The 24,541-nt window shown below is 35.3% G+C and overlaps 1 pseudogene; it reads left to right on the plus strand.

Moving 5' to 3' along the window:
- The first annotated feature begins 22,910 nt into the window (after window positions 1–22,910).
- On the plus strand, window positions 22,911–24,253 carry LOC124103686 (putative elongation factor 1-alpha-like 3; annotated as a pseudogene).
- Window positions 24,254–24,541: the final 288 nt, after the last annotated feature.

Genomic DNA, 24,541 nt, shown 5'->3' on the forward strand with positions numbered 1-24,541 from the left:
GAGCACTCACAAATAAAAATTTAAATAAAATAATGGATCCAAATAACAACTCAAATCAAGTAATCAAATAAAAATATAAATGTCTTTAAGATTCTTATTACAGATTCTCAATATATAACTAAACTTGTTCCTCATATTTTTATAGCTGTGTTATGCCCTTGTTTGGATTCCAATTTACTATTTTTTTAACGCTTCAAACTCTTTTACAACATCATACGTCTCCTATCTTTTTCATTCATATATACGGCCACACCAAAATTCCTGAACTTTTGACAGAAGTAATTCTCACACAGATAAAGCTATGAAATCCCTTTGTCCTTTATTTTCAGATATTATAAAATCCCATGGATATCTTCATCAAAATGCTCAATCACTAATAAAAAATCTTTTCCATCTCTTCTCAACAGGCTCATGCTATAGTCAACAACTGTTCTCCCTGTACCTCTCCAGGCTCCTATGTGGAAGTCTGTAAATCCACAAGGCCTACATTCTAATACACTTTGGCAAAGTGTATTAAAACAAAGATGTTACCCCATTTTCCTCCTTTTCATCCTTACTCCTTTCTTAGTGTTTTTATTGATACTCATCTGGGTTCATTTGGACTAGTGCCCAAAGGTCTGACAAGATATCTACTTACATTTCTCATTTATTGTTTTGTTTTACCATGATGGGAAAACTATTCCTTTAAAAATGGATAATGTCCCTGCATATACATCTCGTGCTTTTGCACAGTTTTGTAATTAATAAAATATAATTTTAAATCATGAAATTCCTCATAATGTTACCTGACAAACCTTGGTTAAATGAGCACATTGTACACTTAAAACTTGCCTTTTAAAACAAAAAAAAAGGGGGAGATCTAGCCTCTCTCGTATAAATAATGCTTTAAATATTGTTTTATTTACAGTTTATGCATTCAATATACAATACAAAGTTAAAACTCACAATTGGTCATCTGCTTTGGATAGACATTTTATCTACCCAAACAGCCATTACCAAAAATTTATGTAATATATAGGGTTCCACCAGACCCAGGATTACAAGGCCCTATCCCTCTGATCACATGGGGAAAAGGATAGACTGCTGTGCTTACACCAACAAGTTCAGTTTGGATTCCAGCTCAGTTTGTGAGACCTATCAATTATAAATGGACATCAGGGATTTCACAACCTGATCCCCAAGTTTTGTTTGATTCAGGAAAATCCCACTAAACAAAAGGACAATGATCACTCTCCTCGAAAGGGAAGATACACTGAAAGAGGATCCCAAGCTACTAGACTTCCATTAACAGCATCAGCTTAACAGCATCAGCTCAACAGCTGTTGGCTCAAATGGGATTAAAATGTACTTCAGAAAACTTAGTTACTGCTTTAATTGATAAATTCACACAAAACTCGGTAAATGCTTTGGTCTTAATAAGAACATTGTTCTGTTGTTGTACCCCAGCCGTGGGAAATTCAGTACAGTCAGACTCCTTGACTTCTAAACCCATTATAATATCTGGGTTCACTTGGCTAAAATTGCTATATACCTGCAAAAATGTCTCATGGTACACAAATTGACTTAGCAGACTAACTGTGTTCTCACCATCCCCACAGTATTTAATAGGCCACCATCCTGTGCAATGTATCCATAAAGGTCTATTCCCCTTGATAAAAACTGTGATAATTCAGTAAACCTTCTCTCTAAGGCAAAGTTTAACATTTTCCTTAGTGAGTATCCCTGGACTAGCTGTCAAGGCTTCCAAAACAATTATAAAACTGTCCTGTGCTATGGTAAAAAATATTAATCATACCTGTATGGCAATTAATATGCTTAATGTAGAACAAGAACATCATCAAGCTATACTTGACAACTGAGTTGCAATTGATTTTTTTCTTATTATTACATCATAAAAGATGTCAGGAGTTTAATAATATGTTACTTCAATTTAAGTTATAATAGTAATTCTATCTCAAAGGAGTTTTACTCCTTTGAAGATATCATTATAAGGGTCCAACAAGATGATAGAGGTTTAGACTTATTGGATTGGCTAAATTCATGGTTACCCAACTTTACTTGGGTTAATTATTTATAGGTAGATGTTTATTAATATTGGGATTATTATGTTGTGCTTGCTGTTACCAATGTTTACCCTATTTTTTTGCCCCCACCAACATTTAAAAAAAAAAGAAAAGAAAAGAAACATTATTTATCTGAAAGTCCTTAAAAAACAAGAAAGGGGAGCTATGGGAGTTCTGTGTTTGAGATTGCCGTCCCTGATGACTTCATGGTAGTGGCACGCTTGGTGCCTGGGAAAGTTTCTCTGCAAAGGCATAGGATGCCCGGTTGCTATGGTAATTTCCTCCATGCTAGAGTCTTATCAAGTTCGACCTTAATCTTAGGCACATAATTCGTGGGAATAAAGGACCTTGTCTGCTTGATAACTACAATGTTTCACCAAGCTCTGGTGCTCCTGGATCTGCATGCTTAACAGTAACTTCAACAATGAACCTTCTTGAAAACCGCGCAAAGCTCCTGACGTTGCATACTATAACTGTGAAATCTAACTACAGAATAAACAACCTTACTGATACTCTAGACAATAATGTAGCTATGGTACTAATGACCTAATGTAACCTATTGGTATAAATAAACGTGGCCACTTGGACAAAGAGCCAGTCTGCCACCTTCCCTGTCTCTGAACCTTGTCTCTGTCTACTTATTATTATTTCTTTACAAGGTCCAGGAACCTCCAACCCTGTCTCCTTGATTCTAGACCTTTTGGTACTCCACAGCCTTCCTTGGGAATTTCCACAGGTTTATTCTTTCTGTGGAGAATAACATTTATGGATTCTTCAGTGTGTAGATGTATACTCAAAATTTTATATACAGTCTATTCCATTATTTTTAGGAGTTATGTTCTATAAATCTGCCACCAATACTGTATTAGTAAATACTAAATCGTTGCTGCTAGAGAATGCAGGGTTGGGTGTATGAAAGCCTCAGCTCATAGCGTTTTTCAGCAATTGCTCATTACATAAGCTTATTTTATATGTGTTTCTGGTTAAATATATTTTATTTAAAATGTAATTTTAATTCATTAACATAGAACTCAGCCAATAGCACTGTAATTTTTGAGTGAACAAAGCTTAGCTAACATACATTTTCTCTGGAAGACATGTCACAGCTTTCTTGACCTTACATCTACAATAAAAGAACACTTCAGCACTGTGCTTGGGGCCCATTTTAAATCATGAAATAAACAATAATAATAGTGTGAGAAATGTGGTACTAAATATACCCCAAAGAGGATATTTCTTTACAACAGAACTAAAATAAGAAGGAAGAATGTCACCTTCTTTGACCTCAGCTGGGAATGTGCAAATTGACTCCAATTTCTCCTTGTTTCTGAAAATATATATGTTCTGTGAATGACTGGTAAAACTCTGCAAGTATTGATTTTGGAAGCACAAATAAATTTTAGTAAATAAACTTGCAAATACAGGATGTTCAAATAATCAGAAAAGGCTGCAGATTTGTGAGTCTACATTTCTGAGGGGCATTAGTCTTTAGTTTGCAAGCATCCTTTGTATAATTTAATTCTTTTAATTTTGTTGAGATCTGTTTTATATGCTAGCATATTGTCTCTTCTGGAGAATATTCTATATGCATTTGAGGACATTTGTTCCTTGTGCTAGAATTGAGTGGAGTGTTCTAGAGATGTCATTAGTTTTAGTTGTTCAACAGTATTGCCCACATCTCCTACATTGTCTAGCTATTCTATCCTTTATTGAATGTGGTGTATTGAAGTCTCAAATTATTATTATCTATTTCTCCCTTAAATTCAGTCAGTCTTTGATGTATTTTGAAGTCTACTGTAGTTGCATATTTTTTATAATTATTATATCTTCCAAATATAAATGACATTTCTATAGTGACAAATGTCTCTTTTCATAGCTAACAACTTCCTGTGGACTTAAAGTCTATTTTTCTTGATTTTAATTTAGCTACTCCAGATATCTCATAGTTGCTGTTTGCATGGAATATCTTTTTCAACTCTCTAAATTTCAGACTATGTCTGTTGCAAACTGTGGTTTGTTGGATTCTAGTTCTTTGGATTTTTTTTGTAAAAATGCATGCAGAATAAAAAGGCATATTTGCAAACTACTTATCTGACAAGTTATCAGTATTGAGAACATATGAAAAATTTTAAAATTCATAATCAAAAAAGTGATTAAAAAATTACAAGTGATATTAATAGACATTTGTCAAAAGAAGATAAATAAATGACCAAGAAGTATATGAAAATGTGCTCAACATCCCTAATCATCAGGAAAATGAAAATCAAAACCATGATGTCTCATTCTAAGTAGAATAGTTATCATTAAAAAGATTTAAAAAATGCTAACAAGGATTTATGGAGAGGAACACTCTCATATACTGTTGGCAGAAATATGATGTAGTACAGTGCCTACTCTATTCAGTTTTCTTTCATTTTTACCCAGTATCCTTTTTTATTTCAGAATTCCATCCAAGATACCACATTACCTTTAGCCATTGTATCACCTTAGGTTCCTCTTGATTGAGGCAATTTCTATGACTCTTCATGGTTTTATGACTGTGATACTTTTGAGAAGTAATGGTGAAGTATTTTGTGTAATGCTCTCTTACTGAGATTTTTCCAAAGTTTTTTCTCATGTTTAGGCTGCAGTTATGTGTTTCTGGGAGGATAACCAACACACACAAATACCTTTTTACCATATTTTATCAACAGTCCATGCTATCAACATTACTTACCAATATTATTGGTACTAATTATCTGAGGTAATGTTTGTCGTGTTTTCCATTGCAAAAGTCATGCTTTCCCTTCTCTTTCCATATGATCCACTTTGGAAGTCACTGTTAAAGAAAGGAAATTATGTTCATTCACACTTAAAGAAAGGAAATTATGTTCATTCTCCTTGAAGGCAAAGTAATTTACTGATTTTTAAACTATTCATTATTTTTTCAGATTGTGCTAGGTTTTGAGAATATCTCTTTTCAGAATCTCCTTCAGATTAATAATAACTTCAGTGAGATATAAGAAGTTTATTCCATTCTTCTATCCTTTGTTCTATTCCTATCATACATGTCTACACGTTAGGTACCAAAAAATACAGTGTAATAATTGTTGCTTTTTATAATCTTATGTCTTTAAGAAACTAAGAGCACACACACACATAGCATGCATAATTTTTAAACAACATTTTTCCCATTTCTAGTACTTTTTATTTCCCCCATGGCTTCAATTTACTATCTGATGTCACATCCTTTCTACCCAAAATATTCTTTTCCTATCCCACTTTTTGTACTCTTATTGTATGTCATATTTTACATATCTTTATATGCTATAGACTCAGCAATTCAACTTTTAAAAAGATATTTTAGGAGATATAATTTATGTACCATTAATTTCACCCATTTAAATTGTACAATCCAATTTTTTTTTATGTTTTCATGGATAAGTGCAACCATTGCCACAATTTAGAATTTCTTATAACTTCAGGAATTCTATATCCTTTAACTAATATTCTTCTATTTCCTCCTCCCCTTCTTTAGCCATAAGCAACACTAACTTACTTCTTCTCCTTAGAACTGCCTATTCTGGACATTTCAAATAAAATAATAATTTACTCTATGGTCTTATGTAACTGGTTTCTTTGACTCAGCGCATTTTCAAGATGTATTCATGTTGTATCCTGTTTTTCATTACTTTTTATGGATGAATATTCTATTATATAAATACACCACATTTTATTTATCCATTCATCAGGTAATGACATTTGAACTATTTCAGTCTTTTATCTATTGTAAATAATGGTGCTATCAGTGTTTAAGCACAGTTTTTGTATGAATATATGCTTTATTTTTTCTGTAGTATACACATAGGAACATAATGGTTAGGTACAATGATAACTCTATGCTTAATCATTTGAGAAAGTGATAGAGTATTTTCCAAAGTGATCACATCATTTTACATTCTCACCAGTGCTAAGAGCCAAGTATATGATGCATGGCATTTTTGGTCGAAAGGTGACGCCAGCTAGCCATTGAGATATGATTTTGTTAAGATTTGCATTCATATGGATATTGGACTCTACGGGACTCCTGGAGAGTTCCCATTGGTTGGGGAAGTACAGTAGGAGGGAGTTCCGGGGGAGGAGCTCTCTCGGCGGTTCCGAGAGGAGGCCGTGTGGGTGGAAAAAATCTTCCCTGGCGGTACCGGACATTGGCGGCAGTTTCAAAAAATAAACTTTGTTCCTGCTTGAGTGGCTCGTGATTTTGTGCCCAGCCAGACTGCGGCAACTGGTGGCCCATACGGGGAACGAACCCGCGACCTTGGCGTTGTCGCCAATGTCCGGTACTGCCCAGGCTCCTCCCCCGGAACTCCCTCCTACTGTACTTCCCCAACCAATGGGAACTCTCCAGGAGTCCCGTAGCCGGCCTAGGTGAACAGCAGGAGTCCAATATCCATATGAATGCAAATCTTAACATAATCATATCTCAATGGCTAGCTGGCGTCACCTTTCGACCAAAAATGCCATGCATCATATACTTGGCTCTTAGCACACCAGCTATGCATGTTGTCCACAGAAACCCCCTTAAGTGTAAAGAGAGATTAAAAGAGAGTCTCATCCCTCATGCCATTGCTGTCATTCACCTTATTCTTAGGCTATAATTAGCCAGCCAAAATATTGCTATTATTGTTATTTTGAACAAACTTATTGGCTAGATCAATTAAAACTGAGAAAAAGAAAAGATTTTTGTTTTGTGTTTATTTGTTCCTTCTGCAACACTCTTCCTTGCTTTTTGTAGATCTGAATTTCTGACCTACATAACTTTTTCTCCTTTTGAAAGAACTTCTTTTAGCATTTCTTGCAATACATATTTATTGGTGACACACTTCTTTAATTTTTGCCTGAGAAAGAATTTCTCCTTCACTTTTATGCTGACACCACTTCTAAAATGATACAAATGTGGTTTTTCTAAACCACTTCTCCAATTTTTCAACAGCACCAGGTGTACAGCAATTCAATTCAATGCTGACACTCACTCCTAGAGTTAAGAGCCTATTCCCATGAGAACATCCACACTTCAGCAATTGGCCACCAATAGGCTACCCACATTTTTGTCTGGATAAATAAAAGTTCAGGAGTTGCCACAAATTTACCTGTCCTCAGATTTGATAATTTGCTGGAATATCTATAGAACTCAGGAAAACACTTTTCTTGTGTTTAAAAAGCTCCAACTCAGGAAGAGTTAAGTGGAAGTGATAAATATGGCAAGGAATATGGGTGGGCAGGGAGTGCACAGAGCTTCCATGCCCCTCTGGTGGTATTGCCCTCCCAGCACTCTGATGTGTACAATCTTGAAAGACTTTTCAAGAGGCCTTATAACCCAATTTTTGGGCTCCCTGCCCTCCCCCTGCAGAGTTCAGGAAGTAGAACTGAAAGTTCCCACCTTCTAGTCACATCATTAGTGTTTCTGGAGACAGACCAAGCCTTATCCTAAAGGTATCTAGTTCCCACACTGAATCACCTCAGTACTATAGACTCAAGTGTGATGGCAAGCAATGCACTACAAATAACAAAAAGACTCAGATCACTCAGGAAATCACAAGCATTTTAGGAATGCTGTGCCAGGAACCAGGAAGAAAAAACGAATATATTTTTTTATTTCACCATAAGGGATATTAAGGTAGACACAGAATTCTAGGTTGGTGGGTTTTTCTTTTGCTCTTTAACAGTTTAAATATTTCATTCTACTCTCTTCCAGTTTGCATGGTTTCTAAAGAGAAGTCTGATGTAATTCTTTTTTTATTTTTTATTTGTTTTAATTAGTTATACTTGACAGTGGAATGCATTTATGCACTTTGATATATCATACATAGATGGGACATAATTTCTCATTTTTCTGAGTGTACATGTTGCAGAATCATATTGGTCATGCAGTCACATATATACATACAGTAATAATGTCTGTTTCACTCCACTATCTTTTCCATCCCCACATCCCCTCCCCTCCTCTCCCATCACTTCCCTCTACCTAATCTAAGGTAATGCTATTCTTCCCTAGTGTCCCTCAACTTATTACATATTAACATCTGCATATTAGAGAAAACATTTATCCTTTAGTTTTGTGGGATTGGCTTATTTCACTTAGTATGATATTCTCCATCTCCAACCATTTACTGGCAAATGCCATAATTTCATTCTTCTTTAAAACTCAATAATATTCCACTGAGTACCACATTTTTTTATCCATTTATCTAATTAGGGATAGACACCTAGGTTGGTTCCATAGTCTAGCTATTGTGAATTGAGCTGCTATAAACATTGATGTGACAGTGCAACTATAGTATACTGATTTTAGGTCCTTTGAGTATAATCAAAGAAGTGAGATCGCTGGGTCAAATGGTGGGCTGATGTAATCCTTATCCTTATTCCTCTACAGGTAAAATGCTTTTCTTTTTCTCTGGCTTCTTTCAAGACTTTTTTTCTTGTCATTGATTTTCTGTAGTTTAAATGTATAGTGTTAAGTATAGTGCTATGAATTGATGGGTATCCCTAAATTCAAGTGCTAGAAATTTGTGGTATTAGAGGTGTTAGTAGGTAGAAATAGATTTTTGAGTCATGGAGGCACTGGGCTTCTAAATGGATTAATGACATTATGAAGGTAATGGAGCTATTATGGGAGGGGTTTCTTAAAAAAATTATGAGACAGTGCTTTCTTATTAAAGAATGAGCACAGTGTTCTTTTCTCTCTTTCTTCTCCATAATTGCTGCTATCAAAACTTTGTTCTTATATTATTCAGTATTTATTTTAGGTGTTTGTTTTTCTTTTCTCTATGACTATTTTATGATCTGTCTCTGGTGTTCTGCAGTCTCACATGACTGAGTACAATTTCAATCATTCCTAGGTGATGAAGCTTCAATAAAAACTCTGGACACCAAAACTCAGGTGAATTTCCTTGGTTGGCAGTTCTCTTTTTTTTTTTGTCACATATACATGTTCTGGGAAGATAGCATGTCCTGACTCAGTGGGGTAGGTAAAGAAGAGTTCTCTTTGGTGATTCTCTCAGATCTCAAGTTTTACATCTCTTCCATTAGATGGTTCTGACTTATATCCTTTTGCTATAATAAAACTATAATTATATTTGAGCCTCTGTATCCCTGGGTTCTGCATTAATGAATTCAACCAACCGCAGCTTGAAAATAGTCAGAAAGGAAAACTGAGTATACTATACATGTATGTAATTTTTCCTTATTATTATTCCCTGATCAAAATGTATAACAACTATTTACATTGCATTTACATTGCATTTACATTGCATCAGGTATTATAAGTAATCTAGAGAGGATTTAAAGTGCATGGTAGGATGTGTATAGGTTATATAAAAGCAATGCCATTTTATATAATGACCTGGTACATTCATAAATGCAAAATCATTCATGTAGCCACCAGATAGATTAAAGAGATAACCACAGAATTTTAAAAATACATTCTCTGCTCTTTTTGATATGGTACAGGGGAATGTGAGCTGTTGTTTTCAAGGCTACTGCTGAGCTGGGAAATTAGGAATGGGAACAGAGTAAGCCAAAATGACAAAAAATCCTTTTACAAAACTTCAGCTGGATTTTTTCTTTCTTGATTACATATTTGCTGGTTGCAAGTCCATGATTAATTTCTAGGTTCCTAATACATTCATTTTGACAGTTTGTTGCTATTGTGGTAAAATGGACTTCTGGACTTCCCTAGTTGATCACTATTATTAATGTAATTATAACAATGGTGTTTGGTATAATAATTTTTTTATTTTATTGTTATAATTTTTACTTTCCATAATTCTATGTCTTTTAAAGAAGTTGAACACAAAAACGAGGCAAATATACAGACAGCTTTTGTTATAATAATCTTCATTTACAGTTTCTGATGTCCTTCGTTTGTTCCTGTGGTTTTGAGTTATCATCTGGTGTCATTTTCCTTCTCCATACAGTTCTGCAAACACAAGTCTCCTCTGTGTTCTTATTGTTAAATTTATTACACTTCAATATGTTATAATCCCAATAATATAATCACATACATATTGTCTTATGCAATTGCTCTTTAAATCAGTTAAAAGGAAAGAGAAGAAATATGAATACATAGTATCTTTATAATTAAGCTGGAGCTTTTTAAAATTTGAATTGGAATTATAACATAGCACCTCCTTCAGCCTAAAGAGCTCAGTATTTCTTGCAAGGCAGTTCTGCTTATAATGATTATGACTTTATATTTACTCCTGAGAATGTCTTTATATTGCCTTTATTTAAAAAAAACATTTTGCATCTTACAAAGAAAACTTCATAAAATTCTTGTTTGACAGTTTATTTTTACCTTTGAGCACTATAAATAAGTTATTCCACTGTCTTCTAGCCCCAATTTTGATGACATGTCAGGTGTTAACCTCATTGATGTTCATCTGTATACCAAAAAAAAACTTCATTTTTGCTTTGATGTGTCTGTGTGAGAATATCCTTCTACTCATTGAGTTACTTAGATACATATATTAGTGATTTTCATCAATTTTAGGAAGTTTCATCCATTATTTTTCAAATACTTTTCCTGTTCCTTTCTCTTTCTCCTCTCTATCAATAATTACCATTAGGCTTGTGTCTGGTATTCCACATTTATGAATGCTTAATGATATCCCACATTTCTGAGTCTGTTCATTTTTCCTATTTTTTTCTCTCTGTTCTGTAGACAGCAAAATCTCCATTAATCTCTTTTCATGTTCAATGACTTCTTCCACAAATTCAAATATGTTATGAGTTTTTTTAGTGAATTTTCAACTCTCAAATTTCCATTTGTTTTTTCTATAATTTCTATTTCTTCTTTGATGTTTTCTATCTGATATCACATTGTCATCAGACTTTCCTTTACTGTTTTTGTTAGTGTCCTTTACTTCTTCAATCATGATTTTCAGGAGTTCCTTGAACATATTTCTATCAGTTTCTTTGCAGTATTTGTATGCAATGTCCAACACATGTATCCTCTCAAAGGCGTTTTCTATTGTCCCTTTTTCTCCTGCATAGGCCACACTTTCCTGTTTGCATATTTCATACTATGTTTTGTTTTGTTTTTAAATAATATATTCTTTTTAGATAATATATTCTGAGTGTCTGAATATTGATCACCTTCCCCTTCCCGGAGGAATATGGAGGACTTGTTGTTGTTATTATTTGTCTATTTCTTCATTTAGTGACTTGGCTGGCCTATTTTAGTGAAGCGTATTTCCCTGCAGTATGTATTCTCTCTGTACTCTTTTCACTCCTCAGAGTATACAGCCATGAACATGGACACAGTCACTTTTGGTCAGCAATGAGTTTAACAGTGCTTTCTTTGACTATCTCTTTCTCTGATCTCTCTGTTAAGCTCTCTTCATCTGTTGGTATCACACCTTAGCCCTTACTAATTACTGACTAACTGTTTCAATGGTTTTTAACAATATCCAGAGGAAAAACTGCTCCACAGTCTGACCTAATTAAATTGAGACCATTGCTGAAGTAGTTTTTGAGTCTAGAACTTAAGGTTCATTGTGAGTCCAAAAAGACTCTTTTCAAATATTTCTTTTCCTCATTTGGTCTGGTAAATTTCTATATGGACTGTAATCTAGCTTATTGCCCTCATAACATTACCAGCCTCCTTGCAACTGCTTACCATGAAAACCCCCATTGTATTTGAAAGTTCCCTTACACTTGGCATTCTCCAGTCTCTTTCCCAAATAAAATCAATTTCCTTGGGGAGAACTTCAAAGCTCCTCTCTGTTCTTCGGACCTGACTCTATCTTTGGGAATAACTTTTATACAAGTCTTCTGGAGATAGGAGCAGGAATAGTGACCTGCTTCTTTACCTCCGTTTGATAGCAGAGAACTGAGTTGGAATAATAGCCTCTGGTCCTCTTGACTTACTTCTCCTGGCACAGAAACTCCTTTCTATGAGTGAGCCAAAGTAAGGTAATTAAGTCTCCAGTATTGTTGGCTTATATATCAGACAGTTTTTTATTGCTATAATGAAATACCTGAGGCAGCATACTTTATTTAAAAAAAATAAGCTGATTTCTTTTATGATTAAAAAAAAAGTTGCTATCTCTAATTCTGTTCACAGTTTTTGCAGGTCCAAAACAATTGTGTCAGCACCCTGATGAGGGGTCCCTGGCTTCATTACAATATGGCAGAGAAATGTAAAGGGAACCAATACATGCAGATAAGACAAGCATGCAGGTGGCCTTATTTTATAATGACCTGTTCTCTTGCCATATCTTGGGAATGTATTTGGAGATAAGGCCTTCAGATGGTAATTAACCTAAAGTTGGATAATAATGGCAAAAACCTGATCCAATAAGATTATCATCCTTGTAAGAAAGGACACCAGAAATTGTGTCCTTCTTCTCCCTCTCCCCTGCTTTCTTTCTGTCAAATGAAGATACACAGAACAGATAACCATCCACACACCAAGAAAAAAGTCCTCACCAGAAACCAGAATTTCTGACACATTGATCTCAGACAATGTTGATCCCCAGAACTGAGAGAAAATAAATTTCTGTTATTTAAGCCACTCAGTTAGTGAAACTTTGTTGTTGTACCCTAAGAAGACTAGCGTATACAGTCTTAGTCTGTTTTCTATTGCTATAACAGATTACCATAGACAGAACAAGTTATAAATGTGTTTGGTTCATGGTTATGGAGTCTGAGAAGTATAAGCACATGGCACTAGCATCAACCGAGGACTTCCTGCTGCATTATAAATGATATAGGGCATCAAATGGCTAAACAGAGCAGGCATACTAGCTCAGATCTCACTCTTCTTATGAATCACAAATACCATCATGGGAGTCCCACATTCATGACCTTCAAATCCTAATTACCTCCTGAATGCCAAATCTCTAAATACCGTTAATATGTGCATTTGGGGATTAAGTTTCAAAATATGAACTTTTGGGAAATCCATTCAAATCATAGCACAAACTGATGTCAGAAAGTCTGTGTAGGAAATCTAGACTCAGTTTGTCCAAGCTGCAACAGAGAAGGCTTGGAGTAAGAACATGGAGTAAGAAATTTTATCCCTAATGAGAGGGAAAGAGCCCTTCCTTCTCCATGGTATCACTGGAGAGCAAATGAAGAGCTCTACATTCACATCTGTGCTGCAGTAATGAGATGGCCTTCTCCTTTCCACAGGATGATATCAGAGAACAGAGTACAGAGTTCAGACTTCCACCACTGCCTAACAGTAACAAGGCACTTCCCCTGATGTCAGTGTAGACATCATGGGGTGCAATAACACCCCTCCTAGCCAGAGAGGTACCAGGAGTGGCCCTACAGGGAGCTGAAGCTGTCATTCTCCTCAGTAGGAAAGAGAAGCCCTTACCTTTGGTAAGGGAAAATGTTGGGAGATGTAAATGAATCATTACTTTGGACTCTGTAACCCTGGATAGTGAGACTCTTCTCCTGGGAATCCTTTGGTGTGAGACCACCAAGGGAAATGCCCATTTGCAGGTGACTCCTGTGCTTATCATGGAATCTACTTGTTCAAAAGACTTGAATTCAAATCCCAGCTGTCCAGAGGTGAAAGAGAGTGGGGGGCAAACTGATAAGCCTCAGCTAAGCTGTTTGCTCACAAGCTTCATCCTGATTACCTTGAAGAAGCCTTTGCACAGTGAATCCCTTTGATGTTTAAAATCTGTGGAATAAACACATGAAGCCTCACTCATTGTTGAATCAGACCCCATCAGGGCTGATTTACCCACTGAGTCCTGTTTCATCTACTTCTGCTTCTTGGTTTTATTTCTCTTATTTCTAATCCAACTCATTGCCCTGTCTGGGGAATGGTTCAACAGTCACACATGTTTGTGGTAAGTGGTGTCTTCAAACAGGAGACCCAGATGCTTGTGGTTACTTGCAATATTAAGGTGAGTTGGACACTCCTCAAAAAGAGACACATGTCAATTAAAGAAAGGGGGCAGGAGTGAATATTTTTATAGCTCAGTGTAAAATAAAACAGGATAGTCAATAATTAAACTGAACTACAAGAAATACAGCTCTGTGTTATAAGATACCTAAGATGAAGAAGGCAAAGTTGGTAAAGCTTTTAGAATTTGTTATTAAAACTTTTCTGTTTCCTTGAGAAGGAAGCATTAGATATAGAGTCATGGCTGGAGCTTGGTAAACAGCTGTTGTTAACTATGAAGCTGAGAGACAGGACAAAAGCCCCATGGGAACTTTTACTTTGCAGTACTTAATAAGAAAGTATCTTGATCCACCTTGTAACAGTGTAAAATGTTTGGCTTATGACCTAATTTCTGGTTTTAAAATCACCCTTAAAAATCTGCAAACAGTTAACAAAGAGTCTTCAGGCAGCCACATTTCGTCCAACCCTTCCCCTGCTCGGCAGCAGTCTTTGTCTTCTGAAACAGGCAGTGGGTGGGAGAGGAAAACGTTAAAACTCTAGCCACAGTTTTCAGAAAAATTCTCCAGCCTCCCTGCAAATGTAAAAAAAAAGAAAAACTCCAAAAGAAGATATTTTAACTGTGACAAGCCTGGACACTTGGCCAGAAACTACTGGCCATAGCCTGGTCATAAATACAAACCAGAGCTGTGCTCATGCTGTGTCATGATAAGCATTATTTAAGACCACAGGAAAAAGTGTTCTTTTAAAATTCAAGCTGTTTCTGTCTCCAGCTGGTAAAAAAAAATTAAAAAAATAAAAATAAAAATAATTGCTGGCTGTCTTTAACACACTGTTTTGATAACAAGCCCCTCTCTAATCCTGCAGCACTGGGAGAGAAGAATGGAGAGATTCTAAATGTACAAGTTTTCCTTTTTAAAAAAACCTTTTCTAAAGATTTTACTGTTTACCACATTCTTTATATATCTGAACTAAGTTAAAATTGAATTTTGAGTTGATAAAGATGTTTTACATGATCCTTTACCAGAGTATGGCTTTGAGCTCATGATTTTATGGTGAATTTGCATTTGATCTTGCATGCCTAAACTAACTTATTTTTCAAATAAATTTTATTTTACACTCTTTGTTCAAAGGCCAATTTATTTATTTATTTATTAGGGATGATGTTAGGAGATCTGACAATCATCAGGACAAAAGCCAGCAATCTGACATCTTTTATGTCCTCATGATAGATTGCAAACCTGGAATTTCCATCTATACAAGCCTGCTCTATAGTTAACTTATAATGAAAAATCTAATTGGCTCTATTTTAATTTCTGACAGGTTAAATCTAACAGAGGCTTTAATAGAAATTTATAATGTTACCTCCTAGCTGTGGAACTCCACTTATAAAAGTTATAAATCTTTGTTTGTTGCTTGTTTTGTTTATGTGTGTACACAGTGTCTTGTATTGTATTGTTGTGCCTATATATTATGTACATGGTATTAAATTTGACATATAAATAAATAAGCTCTCATAATTTAAATTTTTTTAAATTGATCCAAGTTGGTTTTTTTTTTAATTTAAGTGATATAAAAAAAAGTTTAGTTTAAATTGGGTAATTAAATAAAAATAAGGATGTCTTTAAAGTTACTAACTCAAAAGTTTTTTCTAGGTGGCCATATAATTAATAAAGTGCTGATTTCTATAAAATGCTAAAATGTAGTATCCATTGCTTCTAACAATTTCCTTTCAACAGGAAAGAGGTACTTAATATTTGTTAACTATATTTGTTTGATATCATGGCTTTTACAATTTTAAAAATGTACATTAGTTTTAACATAAATGGGACTAATCTTCAAAAATGTGTTTGTTAAAGGAAACATCTAATTAATTTACAAAGTTAAAGTGCTAAAACATCTACTGCTAAATAGAAAATCAAGCACTCTTAACTAAAATATATTTAAACATGAATGTTTCCATAAATTGGAAATTTTTAAAAGTTTATATGTAATTAAATTGGCTATATATAATTAACATAGTCAACTAAAGTTATTCAAAGTTTTTTCTCTTTAAAAAAAAATTTCTAATTGCCTGTATACAAAAATGAATAAGATCATTTAGCTGACCCCTGTCACATTTCAGAATGCTAATTGGACTTTCTAAATAAAAGCTGAGAGAAAAAAGAAATACTGGCTTTTTCTGCAGACACAGGTCAAATATTAATATATGGATATAAAACAAAAGTTTAACCCTCTATATGTTAAAGTAATAAGGATTTTTTTTTACAACATTAACTACTCTCATTCTCATTCTACTCTTGTGTTTGTTAGGTTTATTACCTAGAGAAACTAGTCTTAAAGGAATTAATTTTTATTCAACTCTGGTTAAACAACAACTGCTATTTTAAAGTATTACATTGTAGTCCAGATTCCAAATTTTTCTTTAAAAGCTAAATTTGATTGATGTAAAAACAACTGTGTAATTTTGATGCTGCTACTGACTTTTTTATACTAAATGTATTCTTATCTCCCAAGTATATAAGTATTTAAAGTATAAGATTTAAAAGTTTAAAAGGATATTTTATCAAGTCAATGCTCTGCAAACTAAAGTTTTCTGTAATAGTGATCTTAGAGACATATATAAAAATAACAAATTTGGTTAAAATTTATTTATGTCATTTAATATTTTGTAATGAGATAAAAATGATCTGCCATAAGTTATAAAACTTTGTGTTACTCTCCACACTGAAAGATAAACTTAAATACATTTTTAAAAACAATAAAGTAAGCCTGTTTTATTTAAAGGTTAACATTGTGAGAAATAAAAACATTTGCCACTTTCCCACAAAAGGGAGTTAAGAGCTGTCTTAACTTGTTTGATTCCTATTTTAGATGTAATGTTAAATTATGTTACCTGATTCATATTGACTCAAAATGGTAAATAAAGACTTTAAGAAAGAGACAAAGATTAATTTCAAAAGTAAAACACCTATTCAAAGGTTTGTTAGGGAGCCACCTTACATGAGTTAGAACTCTACCTCTCACCTTATTCCATGTTAAGGTAACCATTCAATTTCATTTAAAGTTAAATTCAAAGGATAGATTTTTGTTGTAGGATTACTATAATCTTAAATACACACACACACACACAGAAAGGTTTAAAATTACAAAATATTATGTCTCCTGTTTCATAGCTATTATACGAATTTTGATCTTGATAATTTCATTTTGTATTTTCCTTTCAAACTTTACAACTATTGTCTGTTAATACCTTACGTAAGTATAATTTCTAATATAACAGCCTAAGTTAATTTGAGATAATAAGGCCATTACCTATTGGACAAAAGATATATAAAGCTGACTTTCAGGATCTAAACAGACCCCATTTTATGATTTTTTTTGCTCAACTTGTCATTAAAGGCAGAACCCAGGTTATACAATTGTTAAGATCTGAGCCCTCTCTTCTTGTAGTTCCTTTCTCTGCTCAAAAATAAAGTTAGTTTTGACAAACTTTAAATACTTGGCAAATAGCTTTTGCTAATTTTCCTGGTCAGTTACAAAATTATTATCATCATGATAAACTTATTCTGTCTGTTCCTTTAACCTCTTTTATTTTTCCAAAGATTGTATGTACTCAGCTGGGGCAGTCACAGTGTTCACTGATGAGTCCAGTTGAGGAAAAGCTGGCTTTTACAGCCTTGCTTATACTGAGGTGGTACAAACTTCCTACAGCTCTGAACGGTGAGAGAACTTCAAGGTCTTACCTATGTCCTACTTCATTTTGCTAATGAGCCAGTTAATATCTACAGTAACAGTGCCTATACAGTAGGAGTCACTATGTACATCGAAACAGCTACTGTTGGACATGCATAGTCAGAAGAGTTATTTCATTCATACTTTACATAAGACAATTCACATGAGTCAATATACTTGTTTTATTGGTCATATTAGAGCTCATTCCAAACTTCCAGGTCCTTTGGCATCAGGTAATACTAAAGTTGATTATCTTGTAGCAGCCAACCACAGTTGTCTTCATAAGACTATGCTCAAGATTCTTATTCCTTCATCATCACAATGCTTCCACTTTGCATAAGAAACTTTATATTACTTGAGAACAACCTCACCAAACTGTTCATCAATACCCTCAATATGTGGTTCACACTCCAATTTCACCCACTGGGGATAATCCCTATGGTTTTTGGCCAAATCAACTGTGGCAGAATGATGTAATTCACATCCCTCAATTTGGCAAACAGTTTTATTTATGTTCATGTTATTATTGATACTTGTTCTCATTTTATTTTTGCCACTGCTCATACAGGAGAAAATACTCATCAAGTTATTTCTCATTGCTGAGCTACTTTCGTGGTGCTGGTCTTCCCTGTACAGATTAAAACTGATAATACTCCAGCTTATAATAGTTCTTCTTTTCAACAGTTTTTTTATCAATTTCATATTGATCACTGAACAGGAATTTCTTATAATCCCCAAGGTCAGGCTATTGTGGAACAATCTTATTTTTCCATTAAATTACAATTACAAAAACAAAAAGAGGGGAATAGAACTCCACAGAATTGTTTGAATCATGCTATATTTGTTTTAAATTTTTAAAATTATGACTGTGAAGGTCTCACTGCTGCTGAACAACATATCTTCCACTGCAACAGCCCCATTTGGTGTAATTTGGTGAAAAGACTTATAAACAGGACAATGGAAAGGAAAAGATGTGGTGATAATGTGAAGTACAGATAATGCTTGTATTTTTCCAGAAAGTGCAATTAGTCCCATTTGGGTACCTGAATGTGCCATATGACATTGACATGGAGGACCTGGAGCCAAAGTTTAAATGACTGAAGATCAGACCAGAGGTGTCAATTCTTATCTCCAGTGAGAACAGAAAGCTGATAAAGAAGAAGAGGATGGATAACAGGACTCCATGAACCCAGAAGGCCAACATGCTAACATGGGGACAATGAAGAATCTGACACATGAAGCTGATCAGACAATAGAACAACAGAAAGGTATTAAGTCTACAACCACTATGTCAGTGGCTATGCTGGCTCTATTGAGCTGTCAGATGAGTGGAGTTCATGGCAATACTTATTGGACCTATTTTCCAAACCACCTTATTATCCCACTGTGTGGACTGAAGAAGCTATCCCAGTATTTACTAATGGATACTCATATAAATGGAGGTTTTAAAGACAAACACATTACAACTATTCATGCAATTGGATTTAATTATACTGGATATAGTGTGAATCTACCTATACGTTGGTGCTATGATAAGCCTGTCAGCTATTTAAAAGTAACATTTGAGGGCTAGGGTTGTAGCTCAGTGGTAGAGCACTCGCCTGTCACGTGTGAGAACCTGGGTTCGATCCTCAGCAACACATAAAAATAAATAAACAAAATAAAGATAAAAAAGTAACATTTGAGGAAGAGATGGAATATGGGGAACCCCAGAATAGCTAATTGTGCTGGCCCCTGGGAATTAAGATCATATATTCAGACAGTTATGAAGGTGGGAATGTCTCATAACAAGCCACACAATCCATGGAACATCCACCAATATCTTACTGTCCTTATCATTCTGCAATAGAATTTTGTGCCTTTTATAAATAGATGGAATGTTAAAATATCTTGCCAGTGCAGCATAAAGTCTCCAGAAGTGGTGGATATATCTTGGATTGGTCTCCAAGAATTGATAAGAGACATTTATGTCAGGATTTCATGAGTCTGGAGGATTTGTTGGTAATATCCTGGCTTTTACTGGTGATGGCATACAGAAAGATCTGTGGCATTTAATACCTGCTTTGGATTTTATCCATTACACATATGGCCCCATGCCTGACTTTATAGATAGGAGCTGCAAAGTGGGTTCCTGCTATGATCTGCAGGTCTGTGTTCAATCTCCCTATGTTTTAATTTCTTAAAATGTGAAAGTAAAAAGAATAGAAGAAAAATATTATGTAACTTATAAGCAATGTAATTTGACCAACTGCATCACTAGATATAATAAGATAAAGGAAGTACTTATACTATATCAGCCTTTCTTTATTTTACCCCCAGCTAACATTTCAGGGACATGCTATGATGATGCTGGAGTTCGAGTCTTATGACAGATGCATGCCCAACTAAGAAGCCCCCAGCAGCAGGCTGTTGGTCTTCTTGTAGTTGGAGTAGTCACTTTAATATCTTTTGGCTTCTACCATGACAGCTTCTATAGTCTTACCTCAAAAAATATTCAAAATACACATTTTCTTAGCAATTTGGCTCAAAATACTTCCAAAGCCCTACCCAATCATATAAATATTGATGAAAAGACTGAGACTAAATTAAATGCTTTGGAAACTACTGTCATAAATATTGGGAATGAATTTTCCACTCTCACATATAAGGTTTAGGTGCCATACCACCTATAAATACATCTGCATTACTGCAGCCAAATATAATGCTTCCCAATGGGATTGGAAAAAGGTTAAAAACCATGTAATGGGCATTTAACATATAAATATTGACAACCTGCATCTTATGGAGTTACATAATCACATTCAGGATATTCAGGAAAGCAGAAACAATCTCATGTATACTGCATTCCTAGCTGAACAAATGCTTCATGATTTCAATGGCTTTAATCTTGGAAATATGTTAAAACATTCCGCATGGTATATTTTTGGAATGTTATGTTTGCTACTAATTCTTTTTTGTGTTGTCATAATAGGTTGCCATACCCTCAGAAGAAGAGAAGATATCCAGGAACTCCAAATAATAGCAAGTCACTTGTGCTTCAAAAATTTAAAAGGGGGAGATGTTGGGAGCTGCAAATTAATCATTGCTTTGAATTATGCAATCCTGGATAGAGACACCTTTTCTGGTAATCCTTTAGTACCAGGTTGCCAAGGGAAACACCTAACTGCAGGTGACATCTGTTGATAGGGAGAGTTCTGTGCTTATCATGGAATATACTAGTCAAAAGCTTTGAATTCAAATCCCAGCTGCTCAGAGGTAGAAGAGATGGGCATGAACTGATAAGCCCTAAATTGTTTTCCTCACAAACTTCATTCTGTTTTCCTCAAAGAAGACTTTTCATAGTGAATCCCTTTGATGTTTAAAACCTACAAAATAAACTCATGGAGCCTTGCTTATTGTTGTATCAGACCCAAACAGGGTTCCCACTGAATATTGGGGTGATGGCCATCATCTCATAGAGGGGTTCTATTCCTGCCCAGGAGGGTGTAAGCCACCCTAAAACTTAAAGTTCCAAATAATTAGTGAAGAACAAATAAAAAAAAGACAAATAAAAGTCAGAAATATATTTACAAAAGTGAAGACTCTGATAGATCTAGTCTATGCGGTGCTGGAACTAAACACAGAAAAGGTGGCTCTGGTGGTTTACTTAAGAGTGTACATCAAAGGCAGGGTTATAATGTTTCAAGGGCACAATTTTGCTTCATGATGTCTTGCAGTCATCAGGTTGAATGGTATTTTGGCAGGTCACATCCATCTCAGGTGCTGTGTGGGGTCTCTGGAACAGCTTGAGGGGGAAGTTCATCAGGTGGTAAATCCTTATGGGAGGTGCTACAGAAGTTCCCAATGCCAGACTTATTCCTTCTTTAGGCTACAATGTGCAACATAGTCCACATATAGCCCAGAGATGGCTCATGAAAACCAACTCCTGTTTTATCTATTTCTGTTTGTTTATTTCTCTTATTTCTTATATTTTTAATCCAACTCATTGTCCTATTCAAGGAACATTTCAACAGTCATGTAGTCTTATGATAGAGAAAATTGGACTTCTACCTTGCCTTGAAGTAACAATGTAGTACTCTACCCCGCCCCACCCTGCTGCTGAAGTATTTTCATAGAACATCAACTAAAACATAAGGATCATTAAGTCACCTTGTTATGCCCAAAATGTTCACATCTCAATTAAAAAAAAAACTCACTAAAAAGCAGGGAAATTTCACACTAAAGGGAAAAAAAGACAATCTTGATGCCAATCAAGATAACAGAGATATCAGAACTATCAAAGTTTATTTGGAAAAAAAAAAGAAGTTTATTTGGGTAGCCATCATAAAAAATCTTTAAGAAACAATTACATATGTGCTTGGAACAAATGAAAAAAATAGAAAGTTTCAGCAAATAAATAGAAGATATAAAGAAAAAACAGAAATTTTAGGAGTAAAGTGACTGAAAATTAAAAATTCAGTAGGTGGACTCAGAAGCAGATTCGAGGGGACAGAGAAAAGTATCAGTGAACTGAAAGAACAGTAGAAATTGCCCAATCTGAACAACAGAAAGATAAAGAATGAACAATGTCTCATGGAAATGTGAGATCTTGCATTCATGTCCTTGGCTTTCATAAAGAAAAGAATAAACCTACAGATTCAAGAAGCTGAGTAAATTTCATACAGGATAAAATGAAAGAAATTTATGGCAAGATACACTGTAGTCATTTTTCCTAATTATAACCAAAGCAAAAAATGAGGAAATAAAATAATAGATAAAATTATTAGAAAAAATGTTATCTTTTAAAATATGGTTCTATACACAGGAAATGTGGGAAAAAAAGTCAGTTTAAATAGGACCAAAGCTTTATAATGCTTTATTTAGTACAGAAGTATAGAAAATTGTTTTTCAAATTTTTTAATATGGCAATTACACTACTAGAAATTTTTTCTATGAATATATTTTCTAAAATACTCCATCCAAATATACGTTACAAGGCTGTTTTAACAGCAGTTTGTAAAAACCAAACAAAACAGGAAGTCATCTCAAAGTTTATTATTAGGAGACTTCTTGAATATATTTACATGAAAGGATACCATGAGATCACTAAAAATGAGGTGAATCTGTAAATGATACTATGAAATGCTCTGAAAGATAAAGAGATTTTCCTAAACTGCCACAATGTGCTTGCTGCCAGAACACAGGTGTTATAACACTAAAGCAAAGCCAAAATGGAAAAGGAAAAGATTCAGATTAACATCGCTATCATTAGACATGTAGATCTGGGCAAGTCCATCACTACTGACCATATGATCTACAATGTGGTAGGATCAACAAAACACCACTGAAAATTTTGAGAAGAAAGCTACCAAGATGGGAAAGTGCTCCATCAAGTATGCCTGGGTCTTGGATAAACTGAAAGCTAAGCTTGACCATAGAATCACTGTTGACATCTCCCTGTGGGAATTTGAGATCAGCAAGTATTATGTGACCATCATTGATGCCCCAGAACATAAAGACTTTGTCAAAAACATGATTACAGGCATATCTCAGGCTGACTGTGCTGTCCTGACTGTTGCTAATGGTGCTGGTGAATTTGAAGTTGGTATCTCCAAGAATGGGCAGACCCATGAACATGCCCTTCTGGCTTTCACACTGGGTAATTATTGGTGTTAACAAAATGGATTCCACTAAGACACCCTACAGTCAGAAGAGATATAAGGAAATTATTTTAGTTTCTACATTAAGAAAATTGGCTACAATCCTGACAAAGTACCATTTGTGCCAATTTCTGGTTGGAATGGTGACAACATTCTGGAGACAAGGGCTAATTTGCTTTGGAAAGTCACCCATAAAGATGGCAGTGCCTGTGGAACCACTCTGCTCAAAGCTGTAGCTTACATCCTGCCACCAACTCACTCAACTGACAAACCTTTGTATCTGCCCTTCCAGGATGTCTACAAATTGGTGGTATTGGTACTGTCCCTGTGGGCCAAGCACGGTGGTCACCTTTGCTTCAGTCAATGTCACAACTGAAGTAAAGATGATGGAAATTCACCATGAAGGTGTGACTGAAGCTTTTCCTGGGGATAATGTAGTCTTCAAGATCAGGAATGTGTCTGTCAAAGATCTCCATCACTGCCATGTTGGTGGTGACAGCAAAAATGATCCACCAATAGAAGCAGCTAGTTTCATTACTCAATTGATTATCATATACCATCTAGGACAAATTAGTGCTGGCTATGCCACTGTGCTGGACTGTCACAAGGCTCACACTGCTTGCAAGATTAATGAGCTGAAAGAAAAGATTGATCATGGTTCTGGTATGAAGCTGAAAGATGGTCCTAGATTCTTGAAATCTGGTGATGTTACCATAATTGATATGGTAACAGGAAAGCCCATGTTTGTTGAGAGATTTTATGACTTTCCTCCTCTGAGTTGTTTTGCTTTTCATGATATGAAGCAGACAGTTGCTGTGGGTGTCATCAAAGGAGGAGACAAGAAGTTTACTGGAGATGGCAAGGTCACCAAGTCAGCCTAGAAAGCCAGAAGTCAGACATCCACCAGAGCCTAACCTCTGATGAAGGACTGCCCCTACCTATCAGCAGACTACCACAGGAGCTGAGACCCAGCTCAGACCACCACCCACACTAGCCTGTGCAGGACCCAGGCTCACAGTAGGCCTTGGTCCACTGCTCCACCAGCGGGGCAGACACCAGCCAGAGCCTAGCCTCTAGCAAAGGACCATCCCTTCTGACCAGCAGACTACCATGAGGTCAAGCCCAGCCGCCCAGATACACCCACACCAGCCTGTGTGCAGACCAGGCTCACAGTAGGCCTAGATCCACCCCTTCACTAGCAG

The sequence above is a fragment of the Marmota monax genome, unplaced genomic scaffold, assembly GCF_021218885.2.
Source record: "Marmota monax isolate L192 unplaced genomic scaffold, Marmota_monax_Labrador192_F-V1.1 WCK01_AAM20220418_F8-fsc00006, whole genome shotgun sequence".
Classification (NCBI taxonomy): Eukaryota; Metazoa; Chordata; class Mammalia; order Rodentia; family Sciuridae; genus Marmota; species Marmota monax.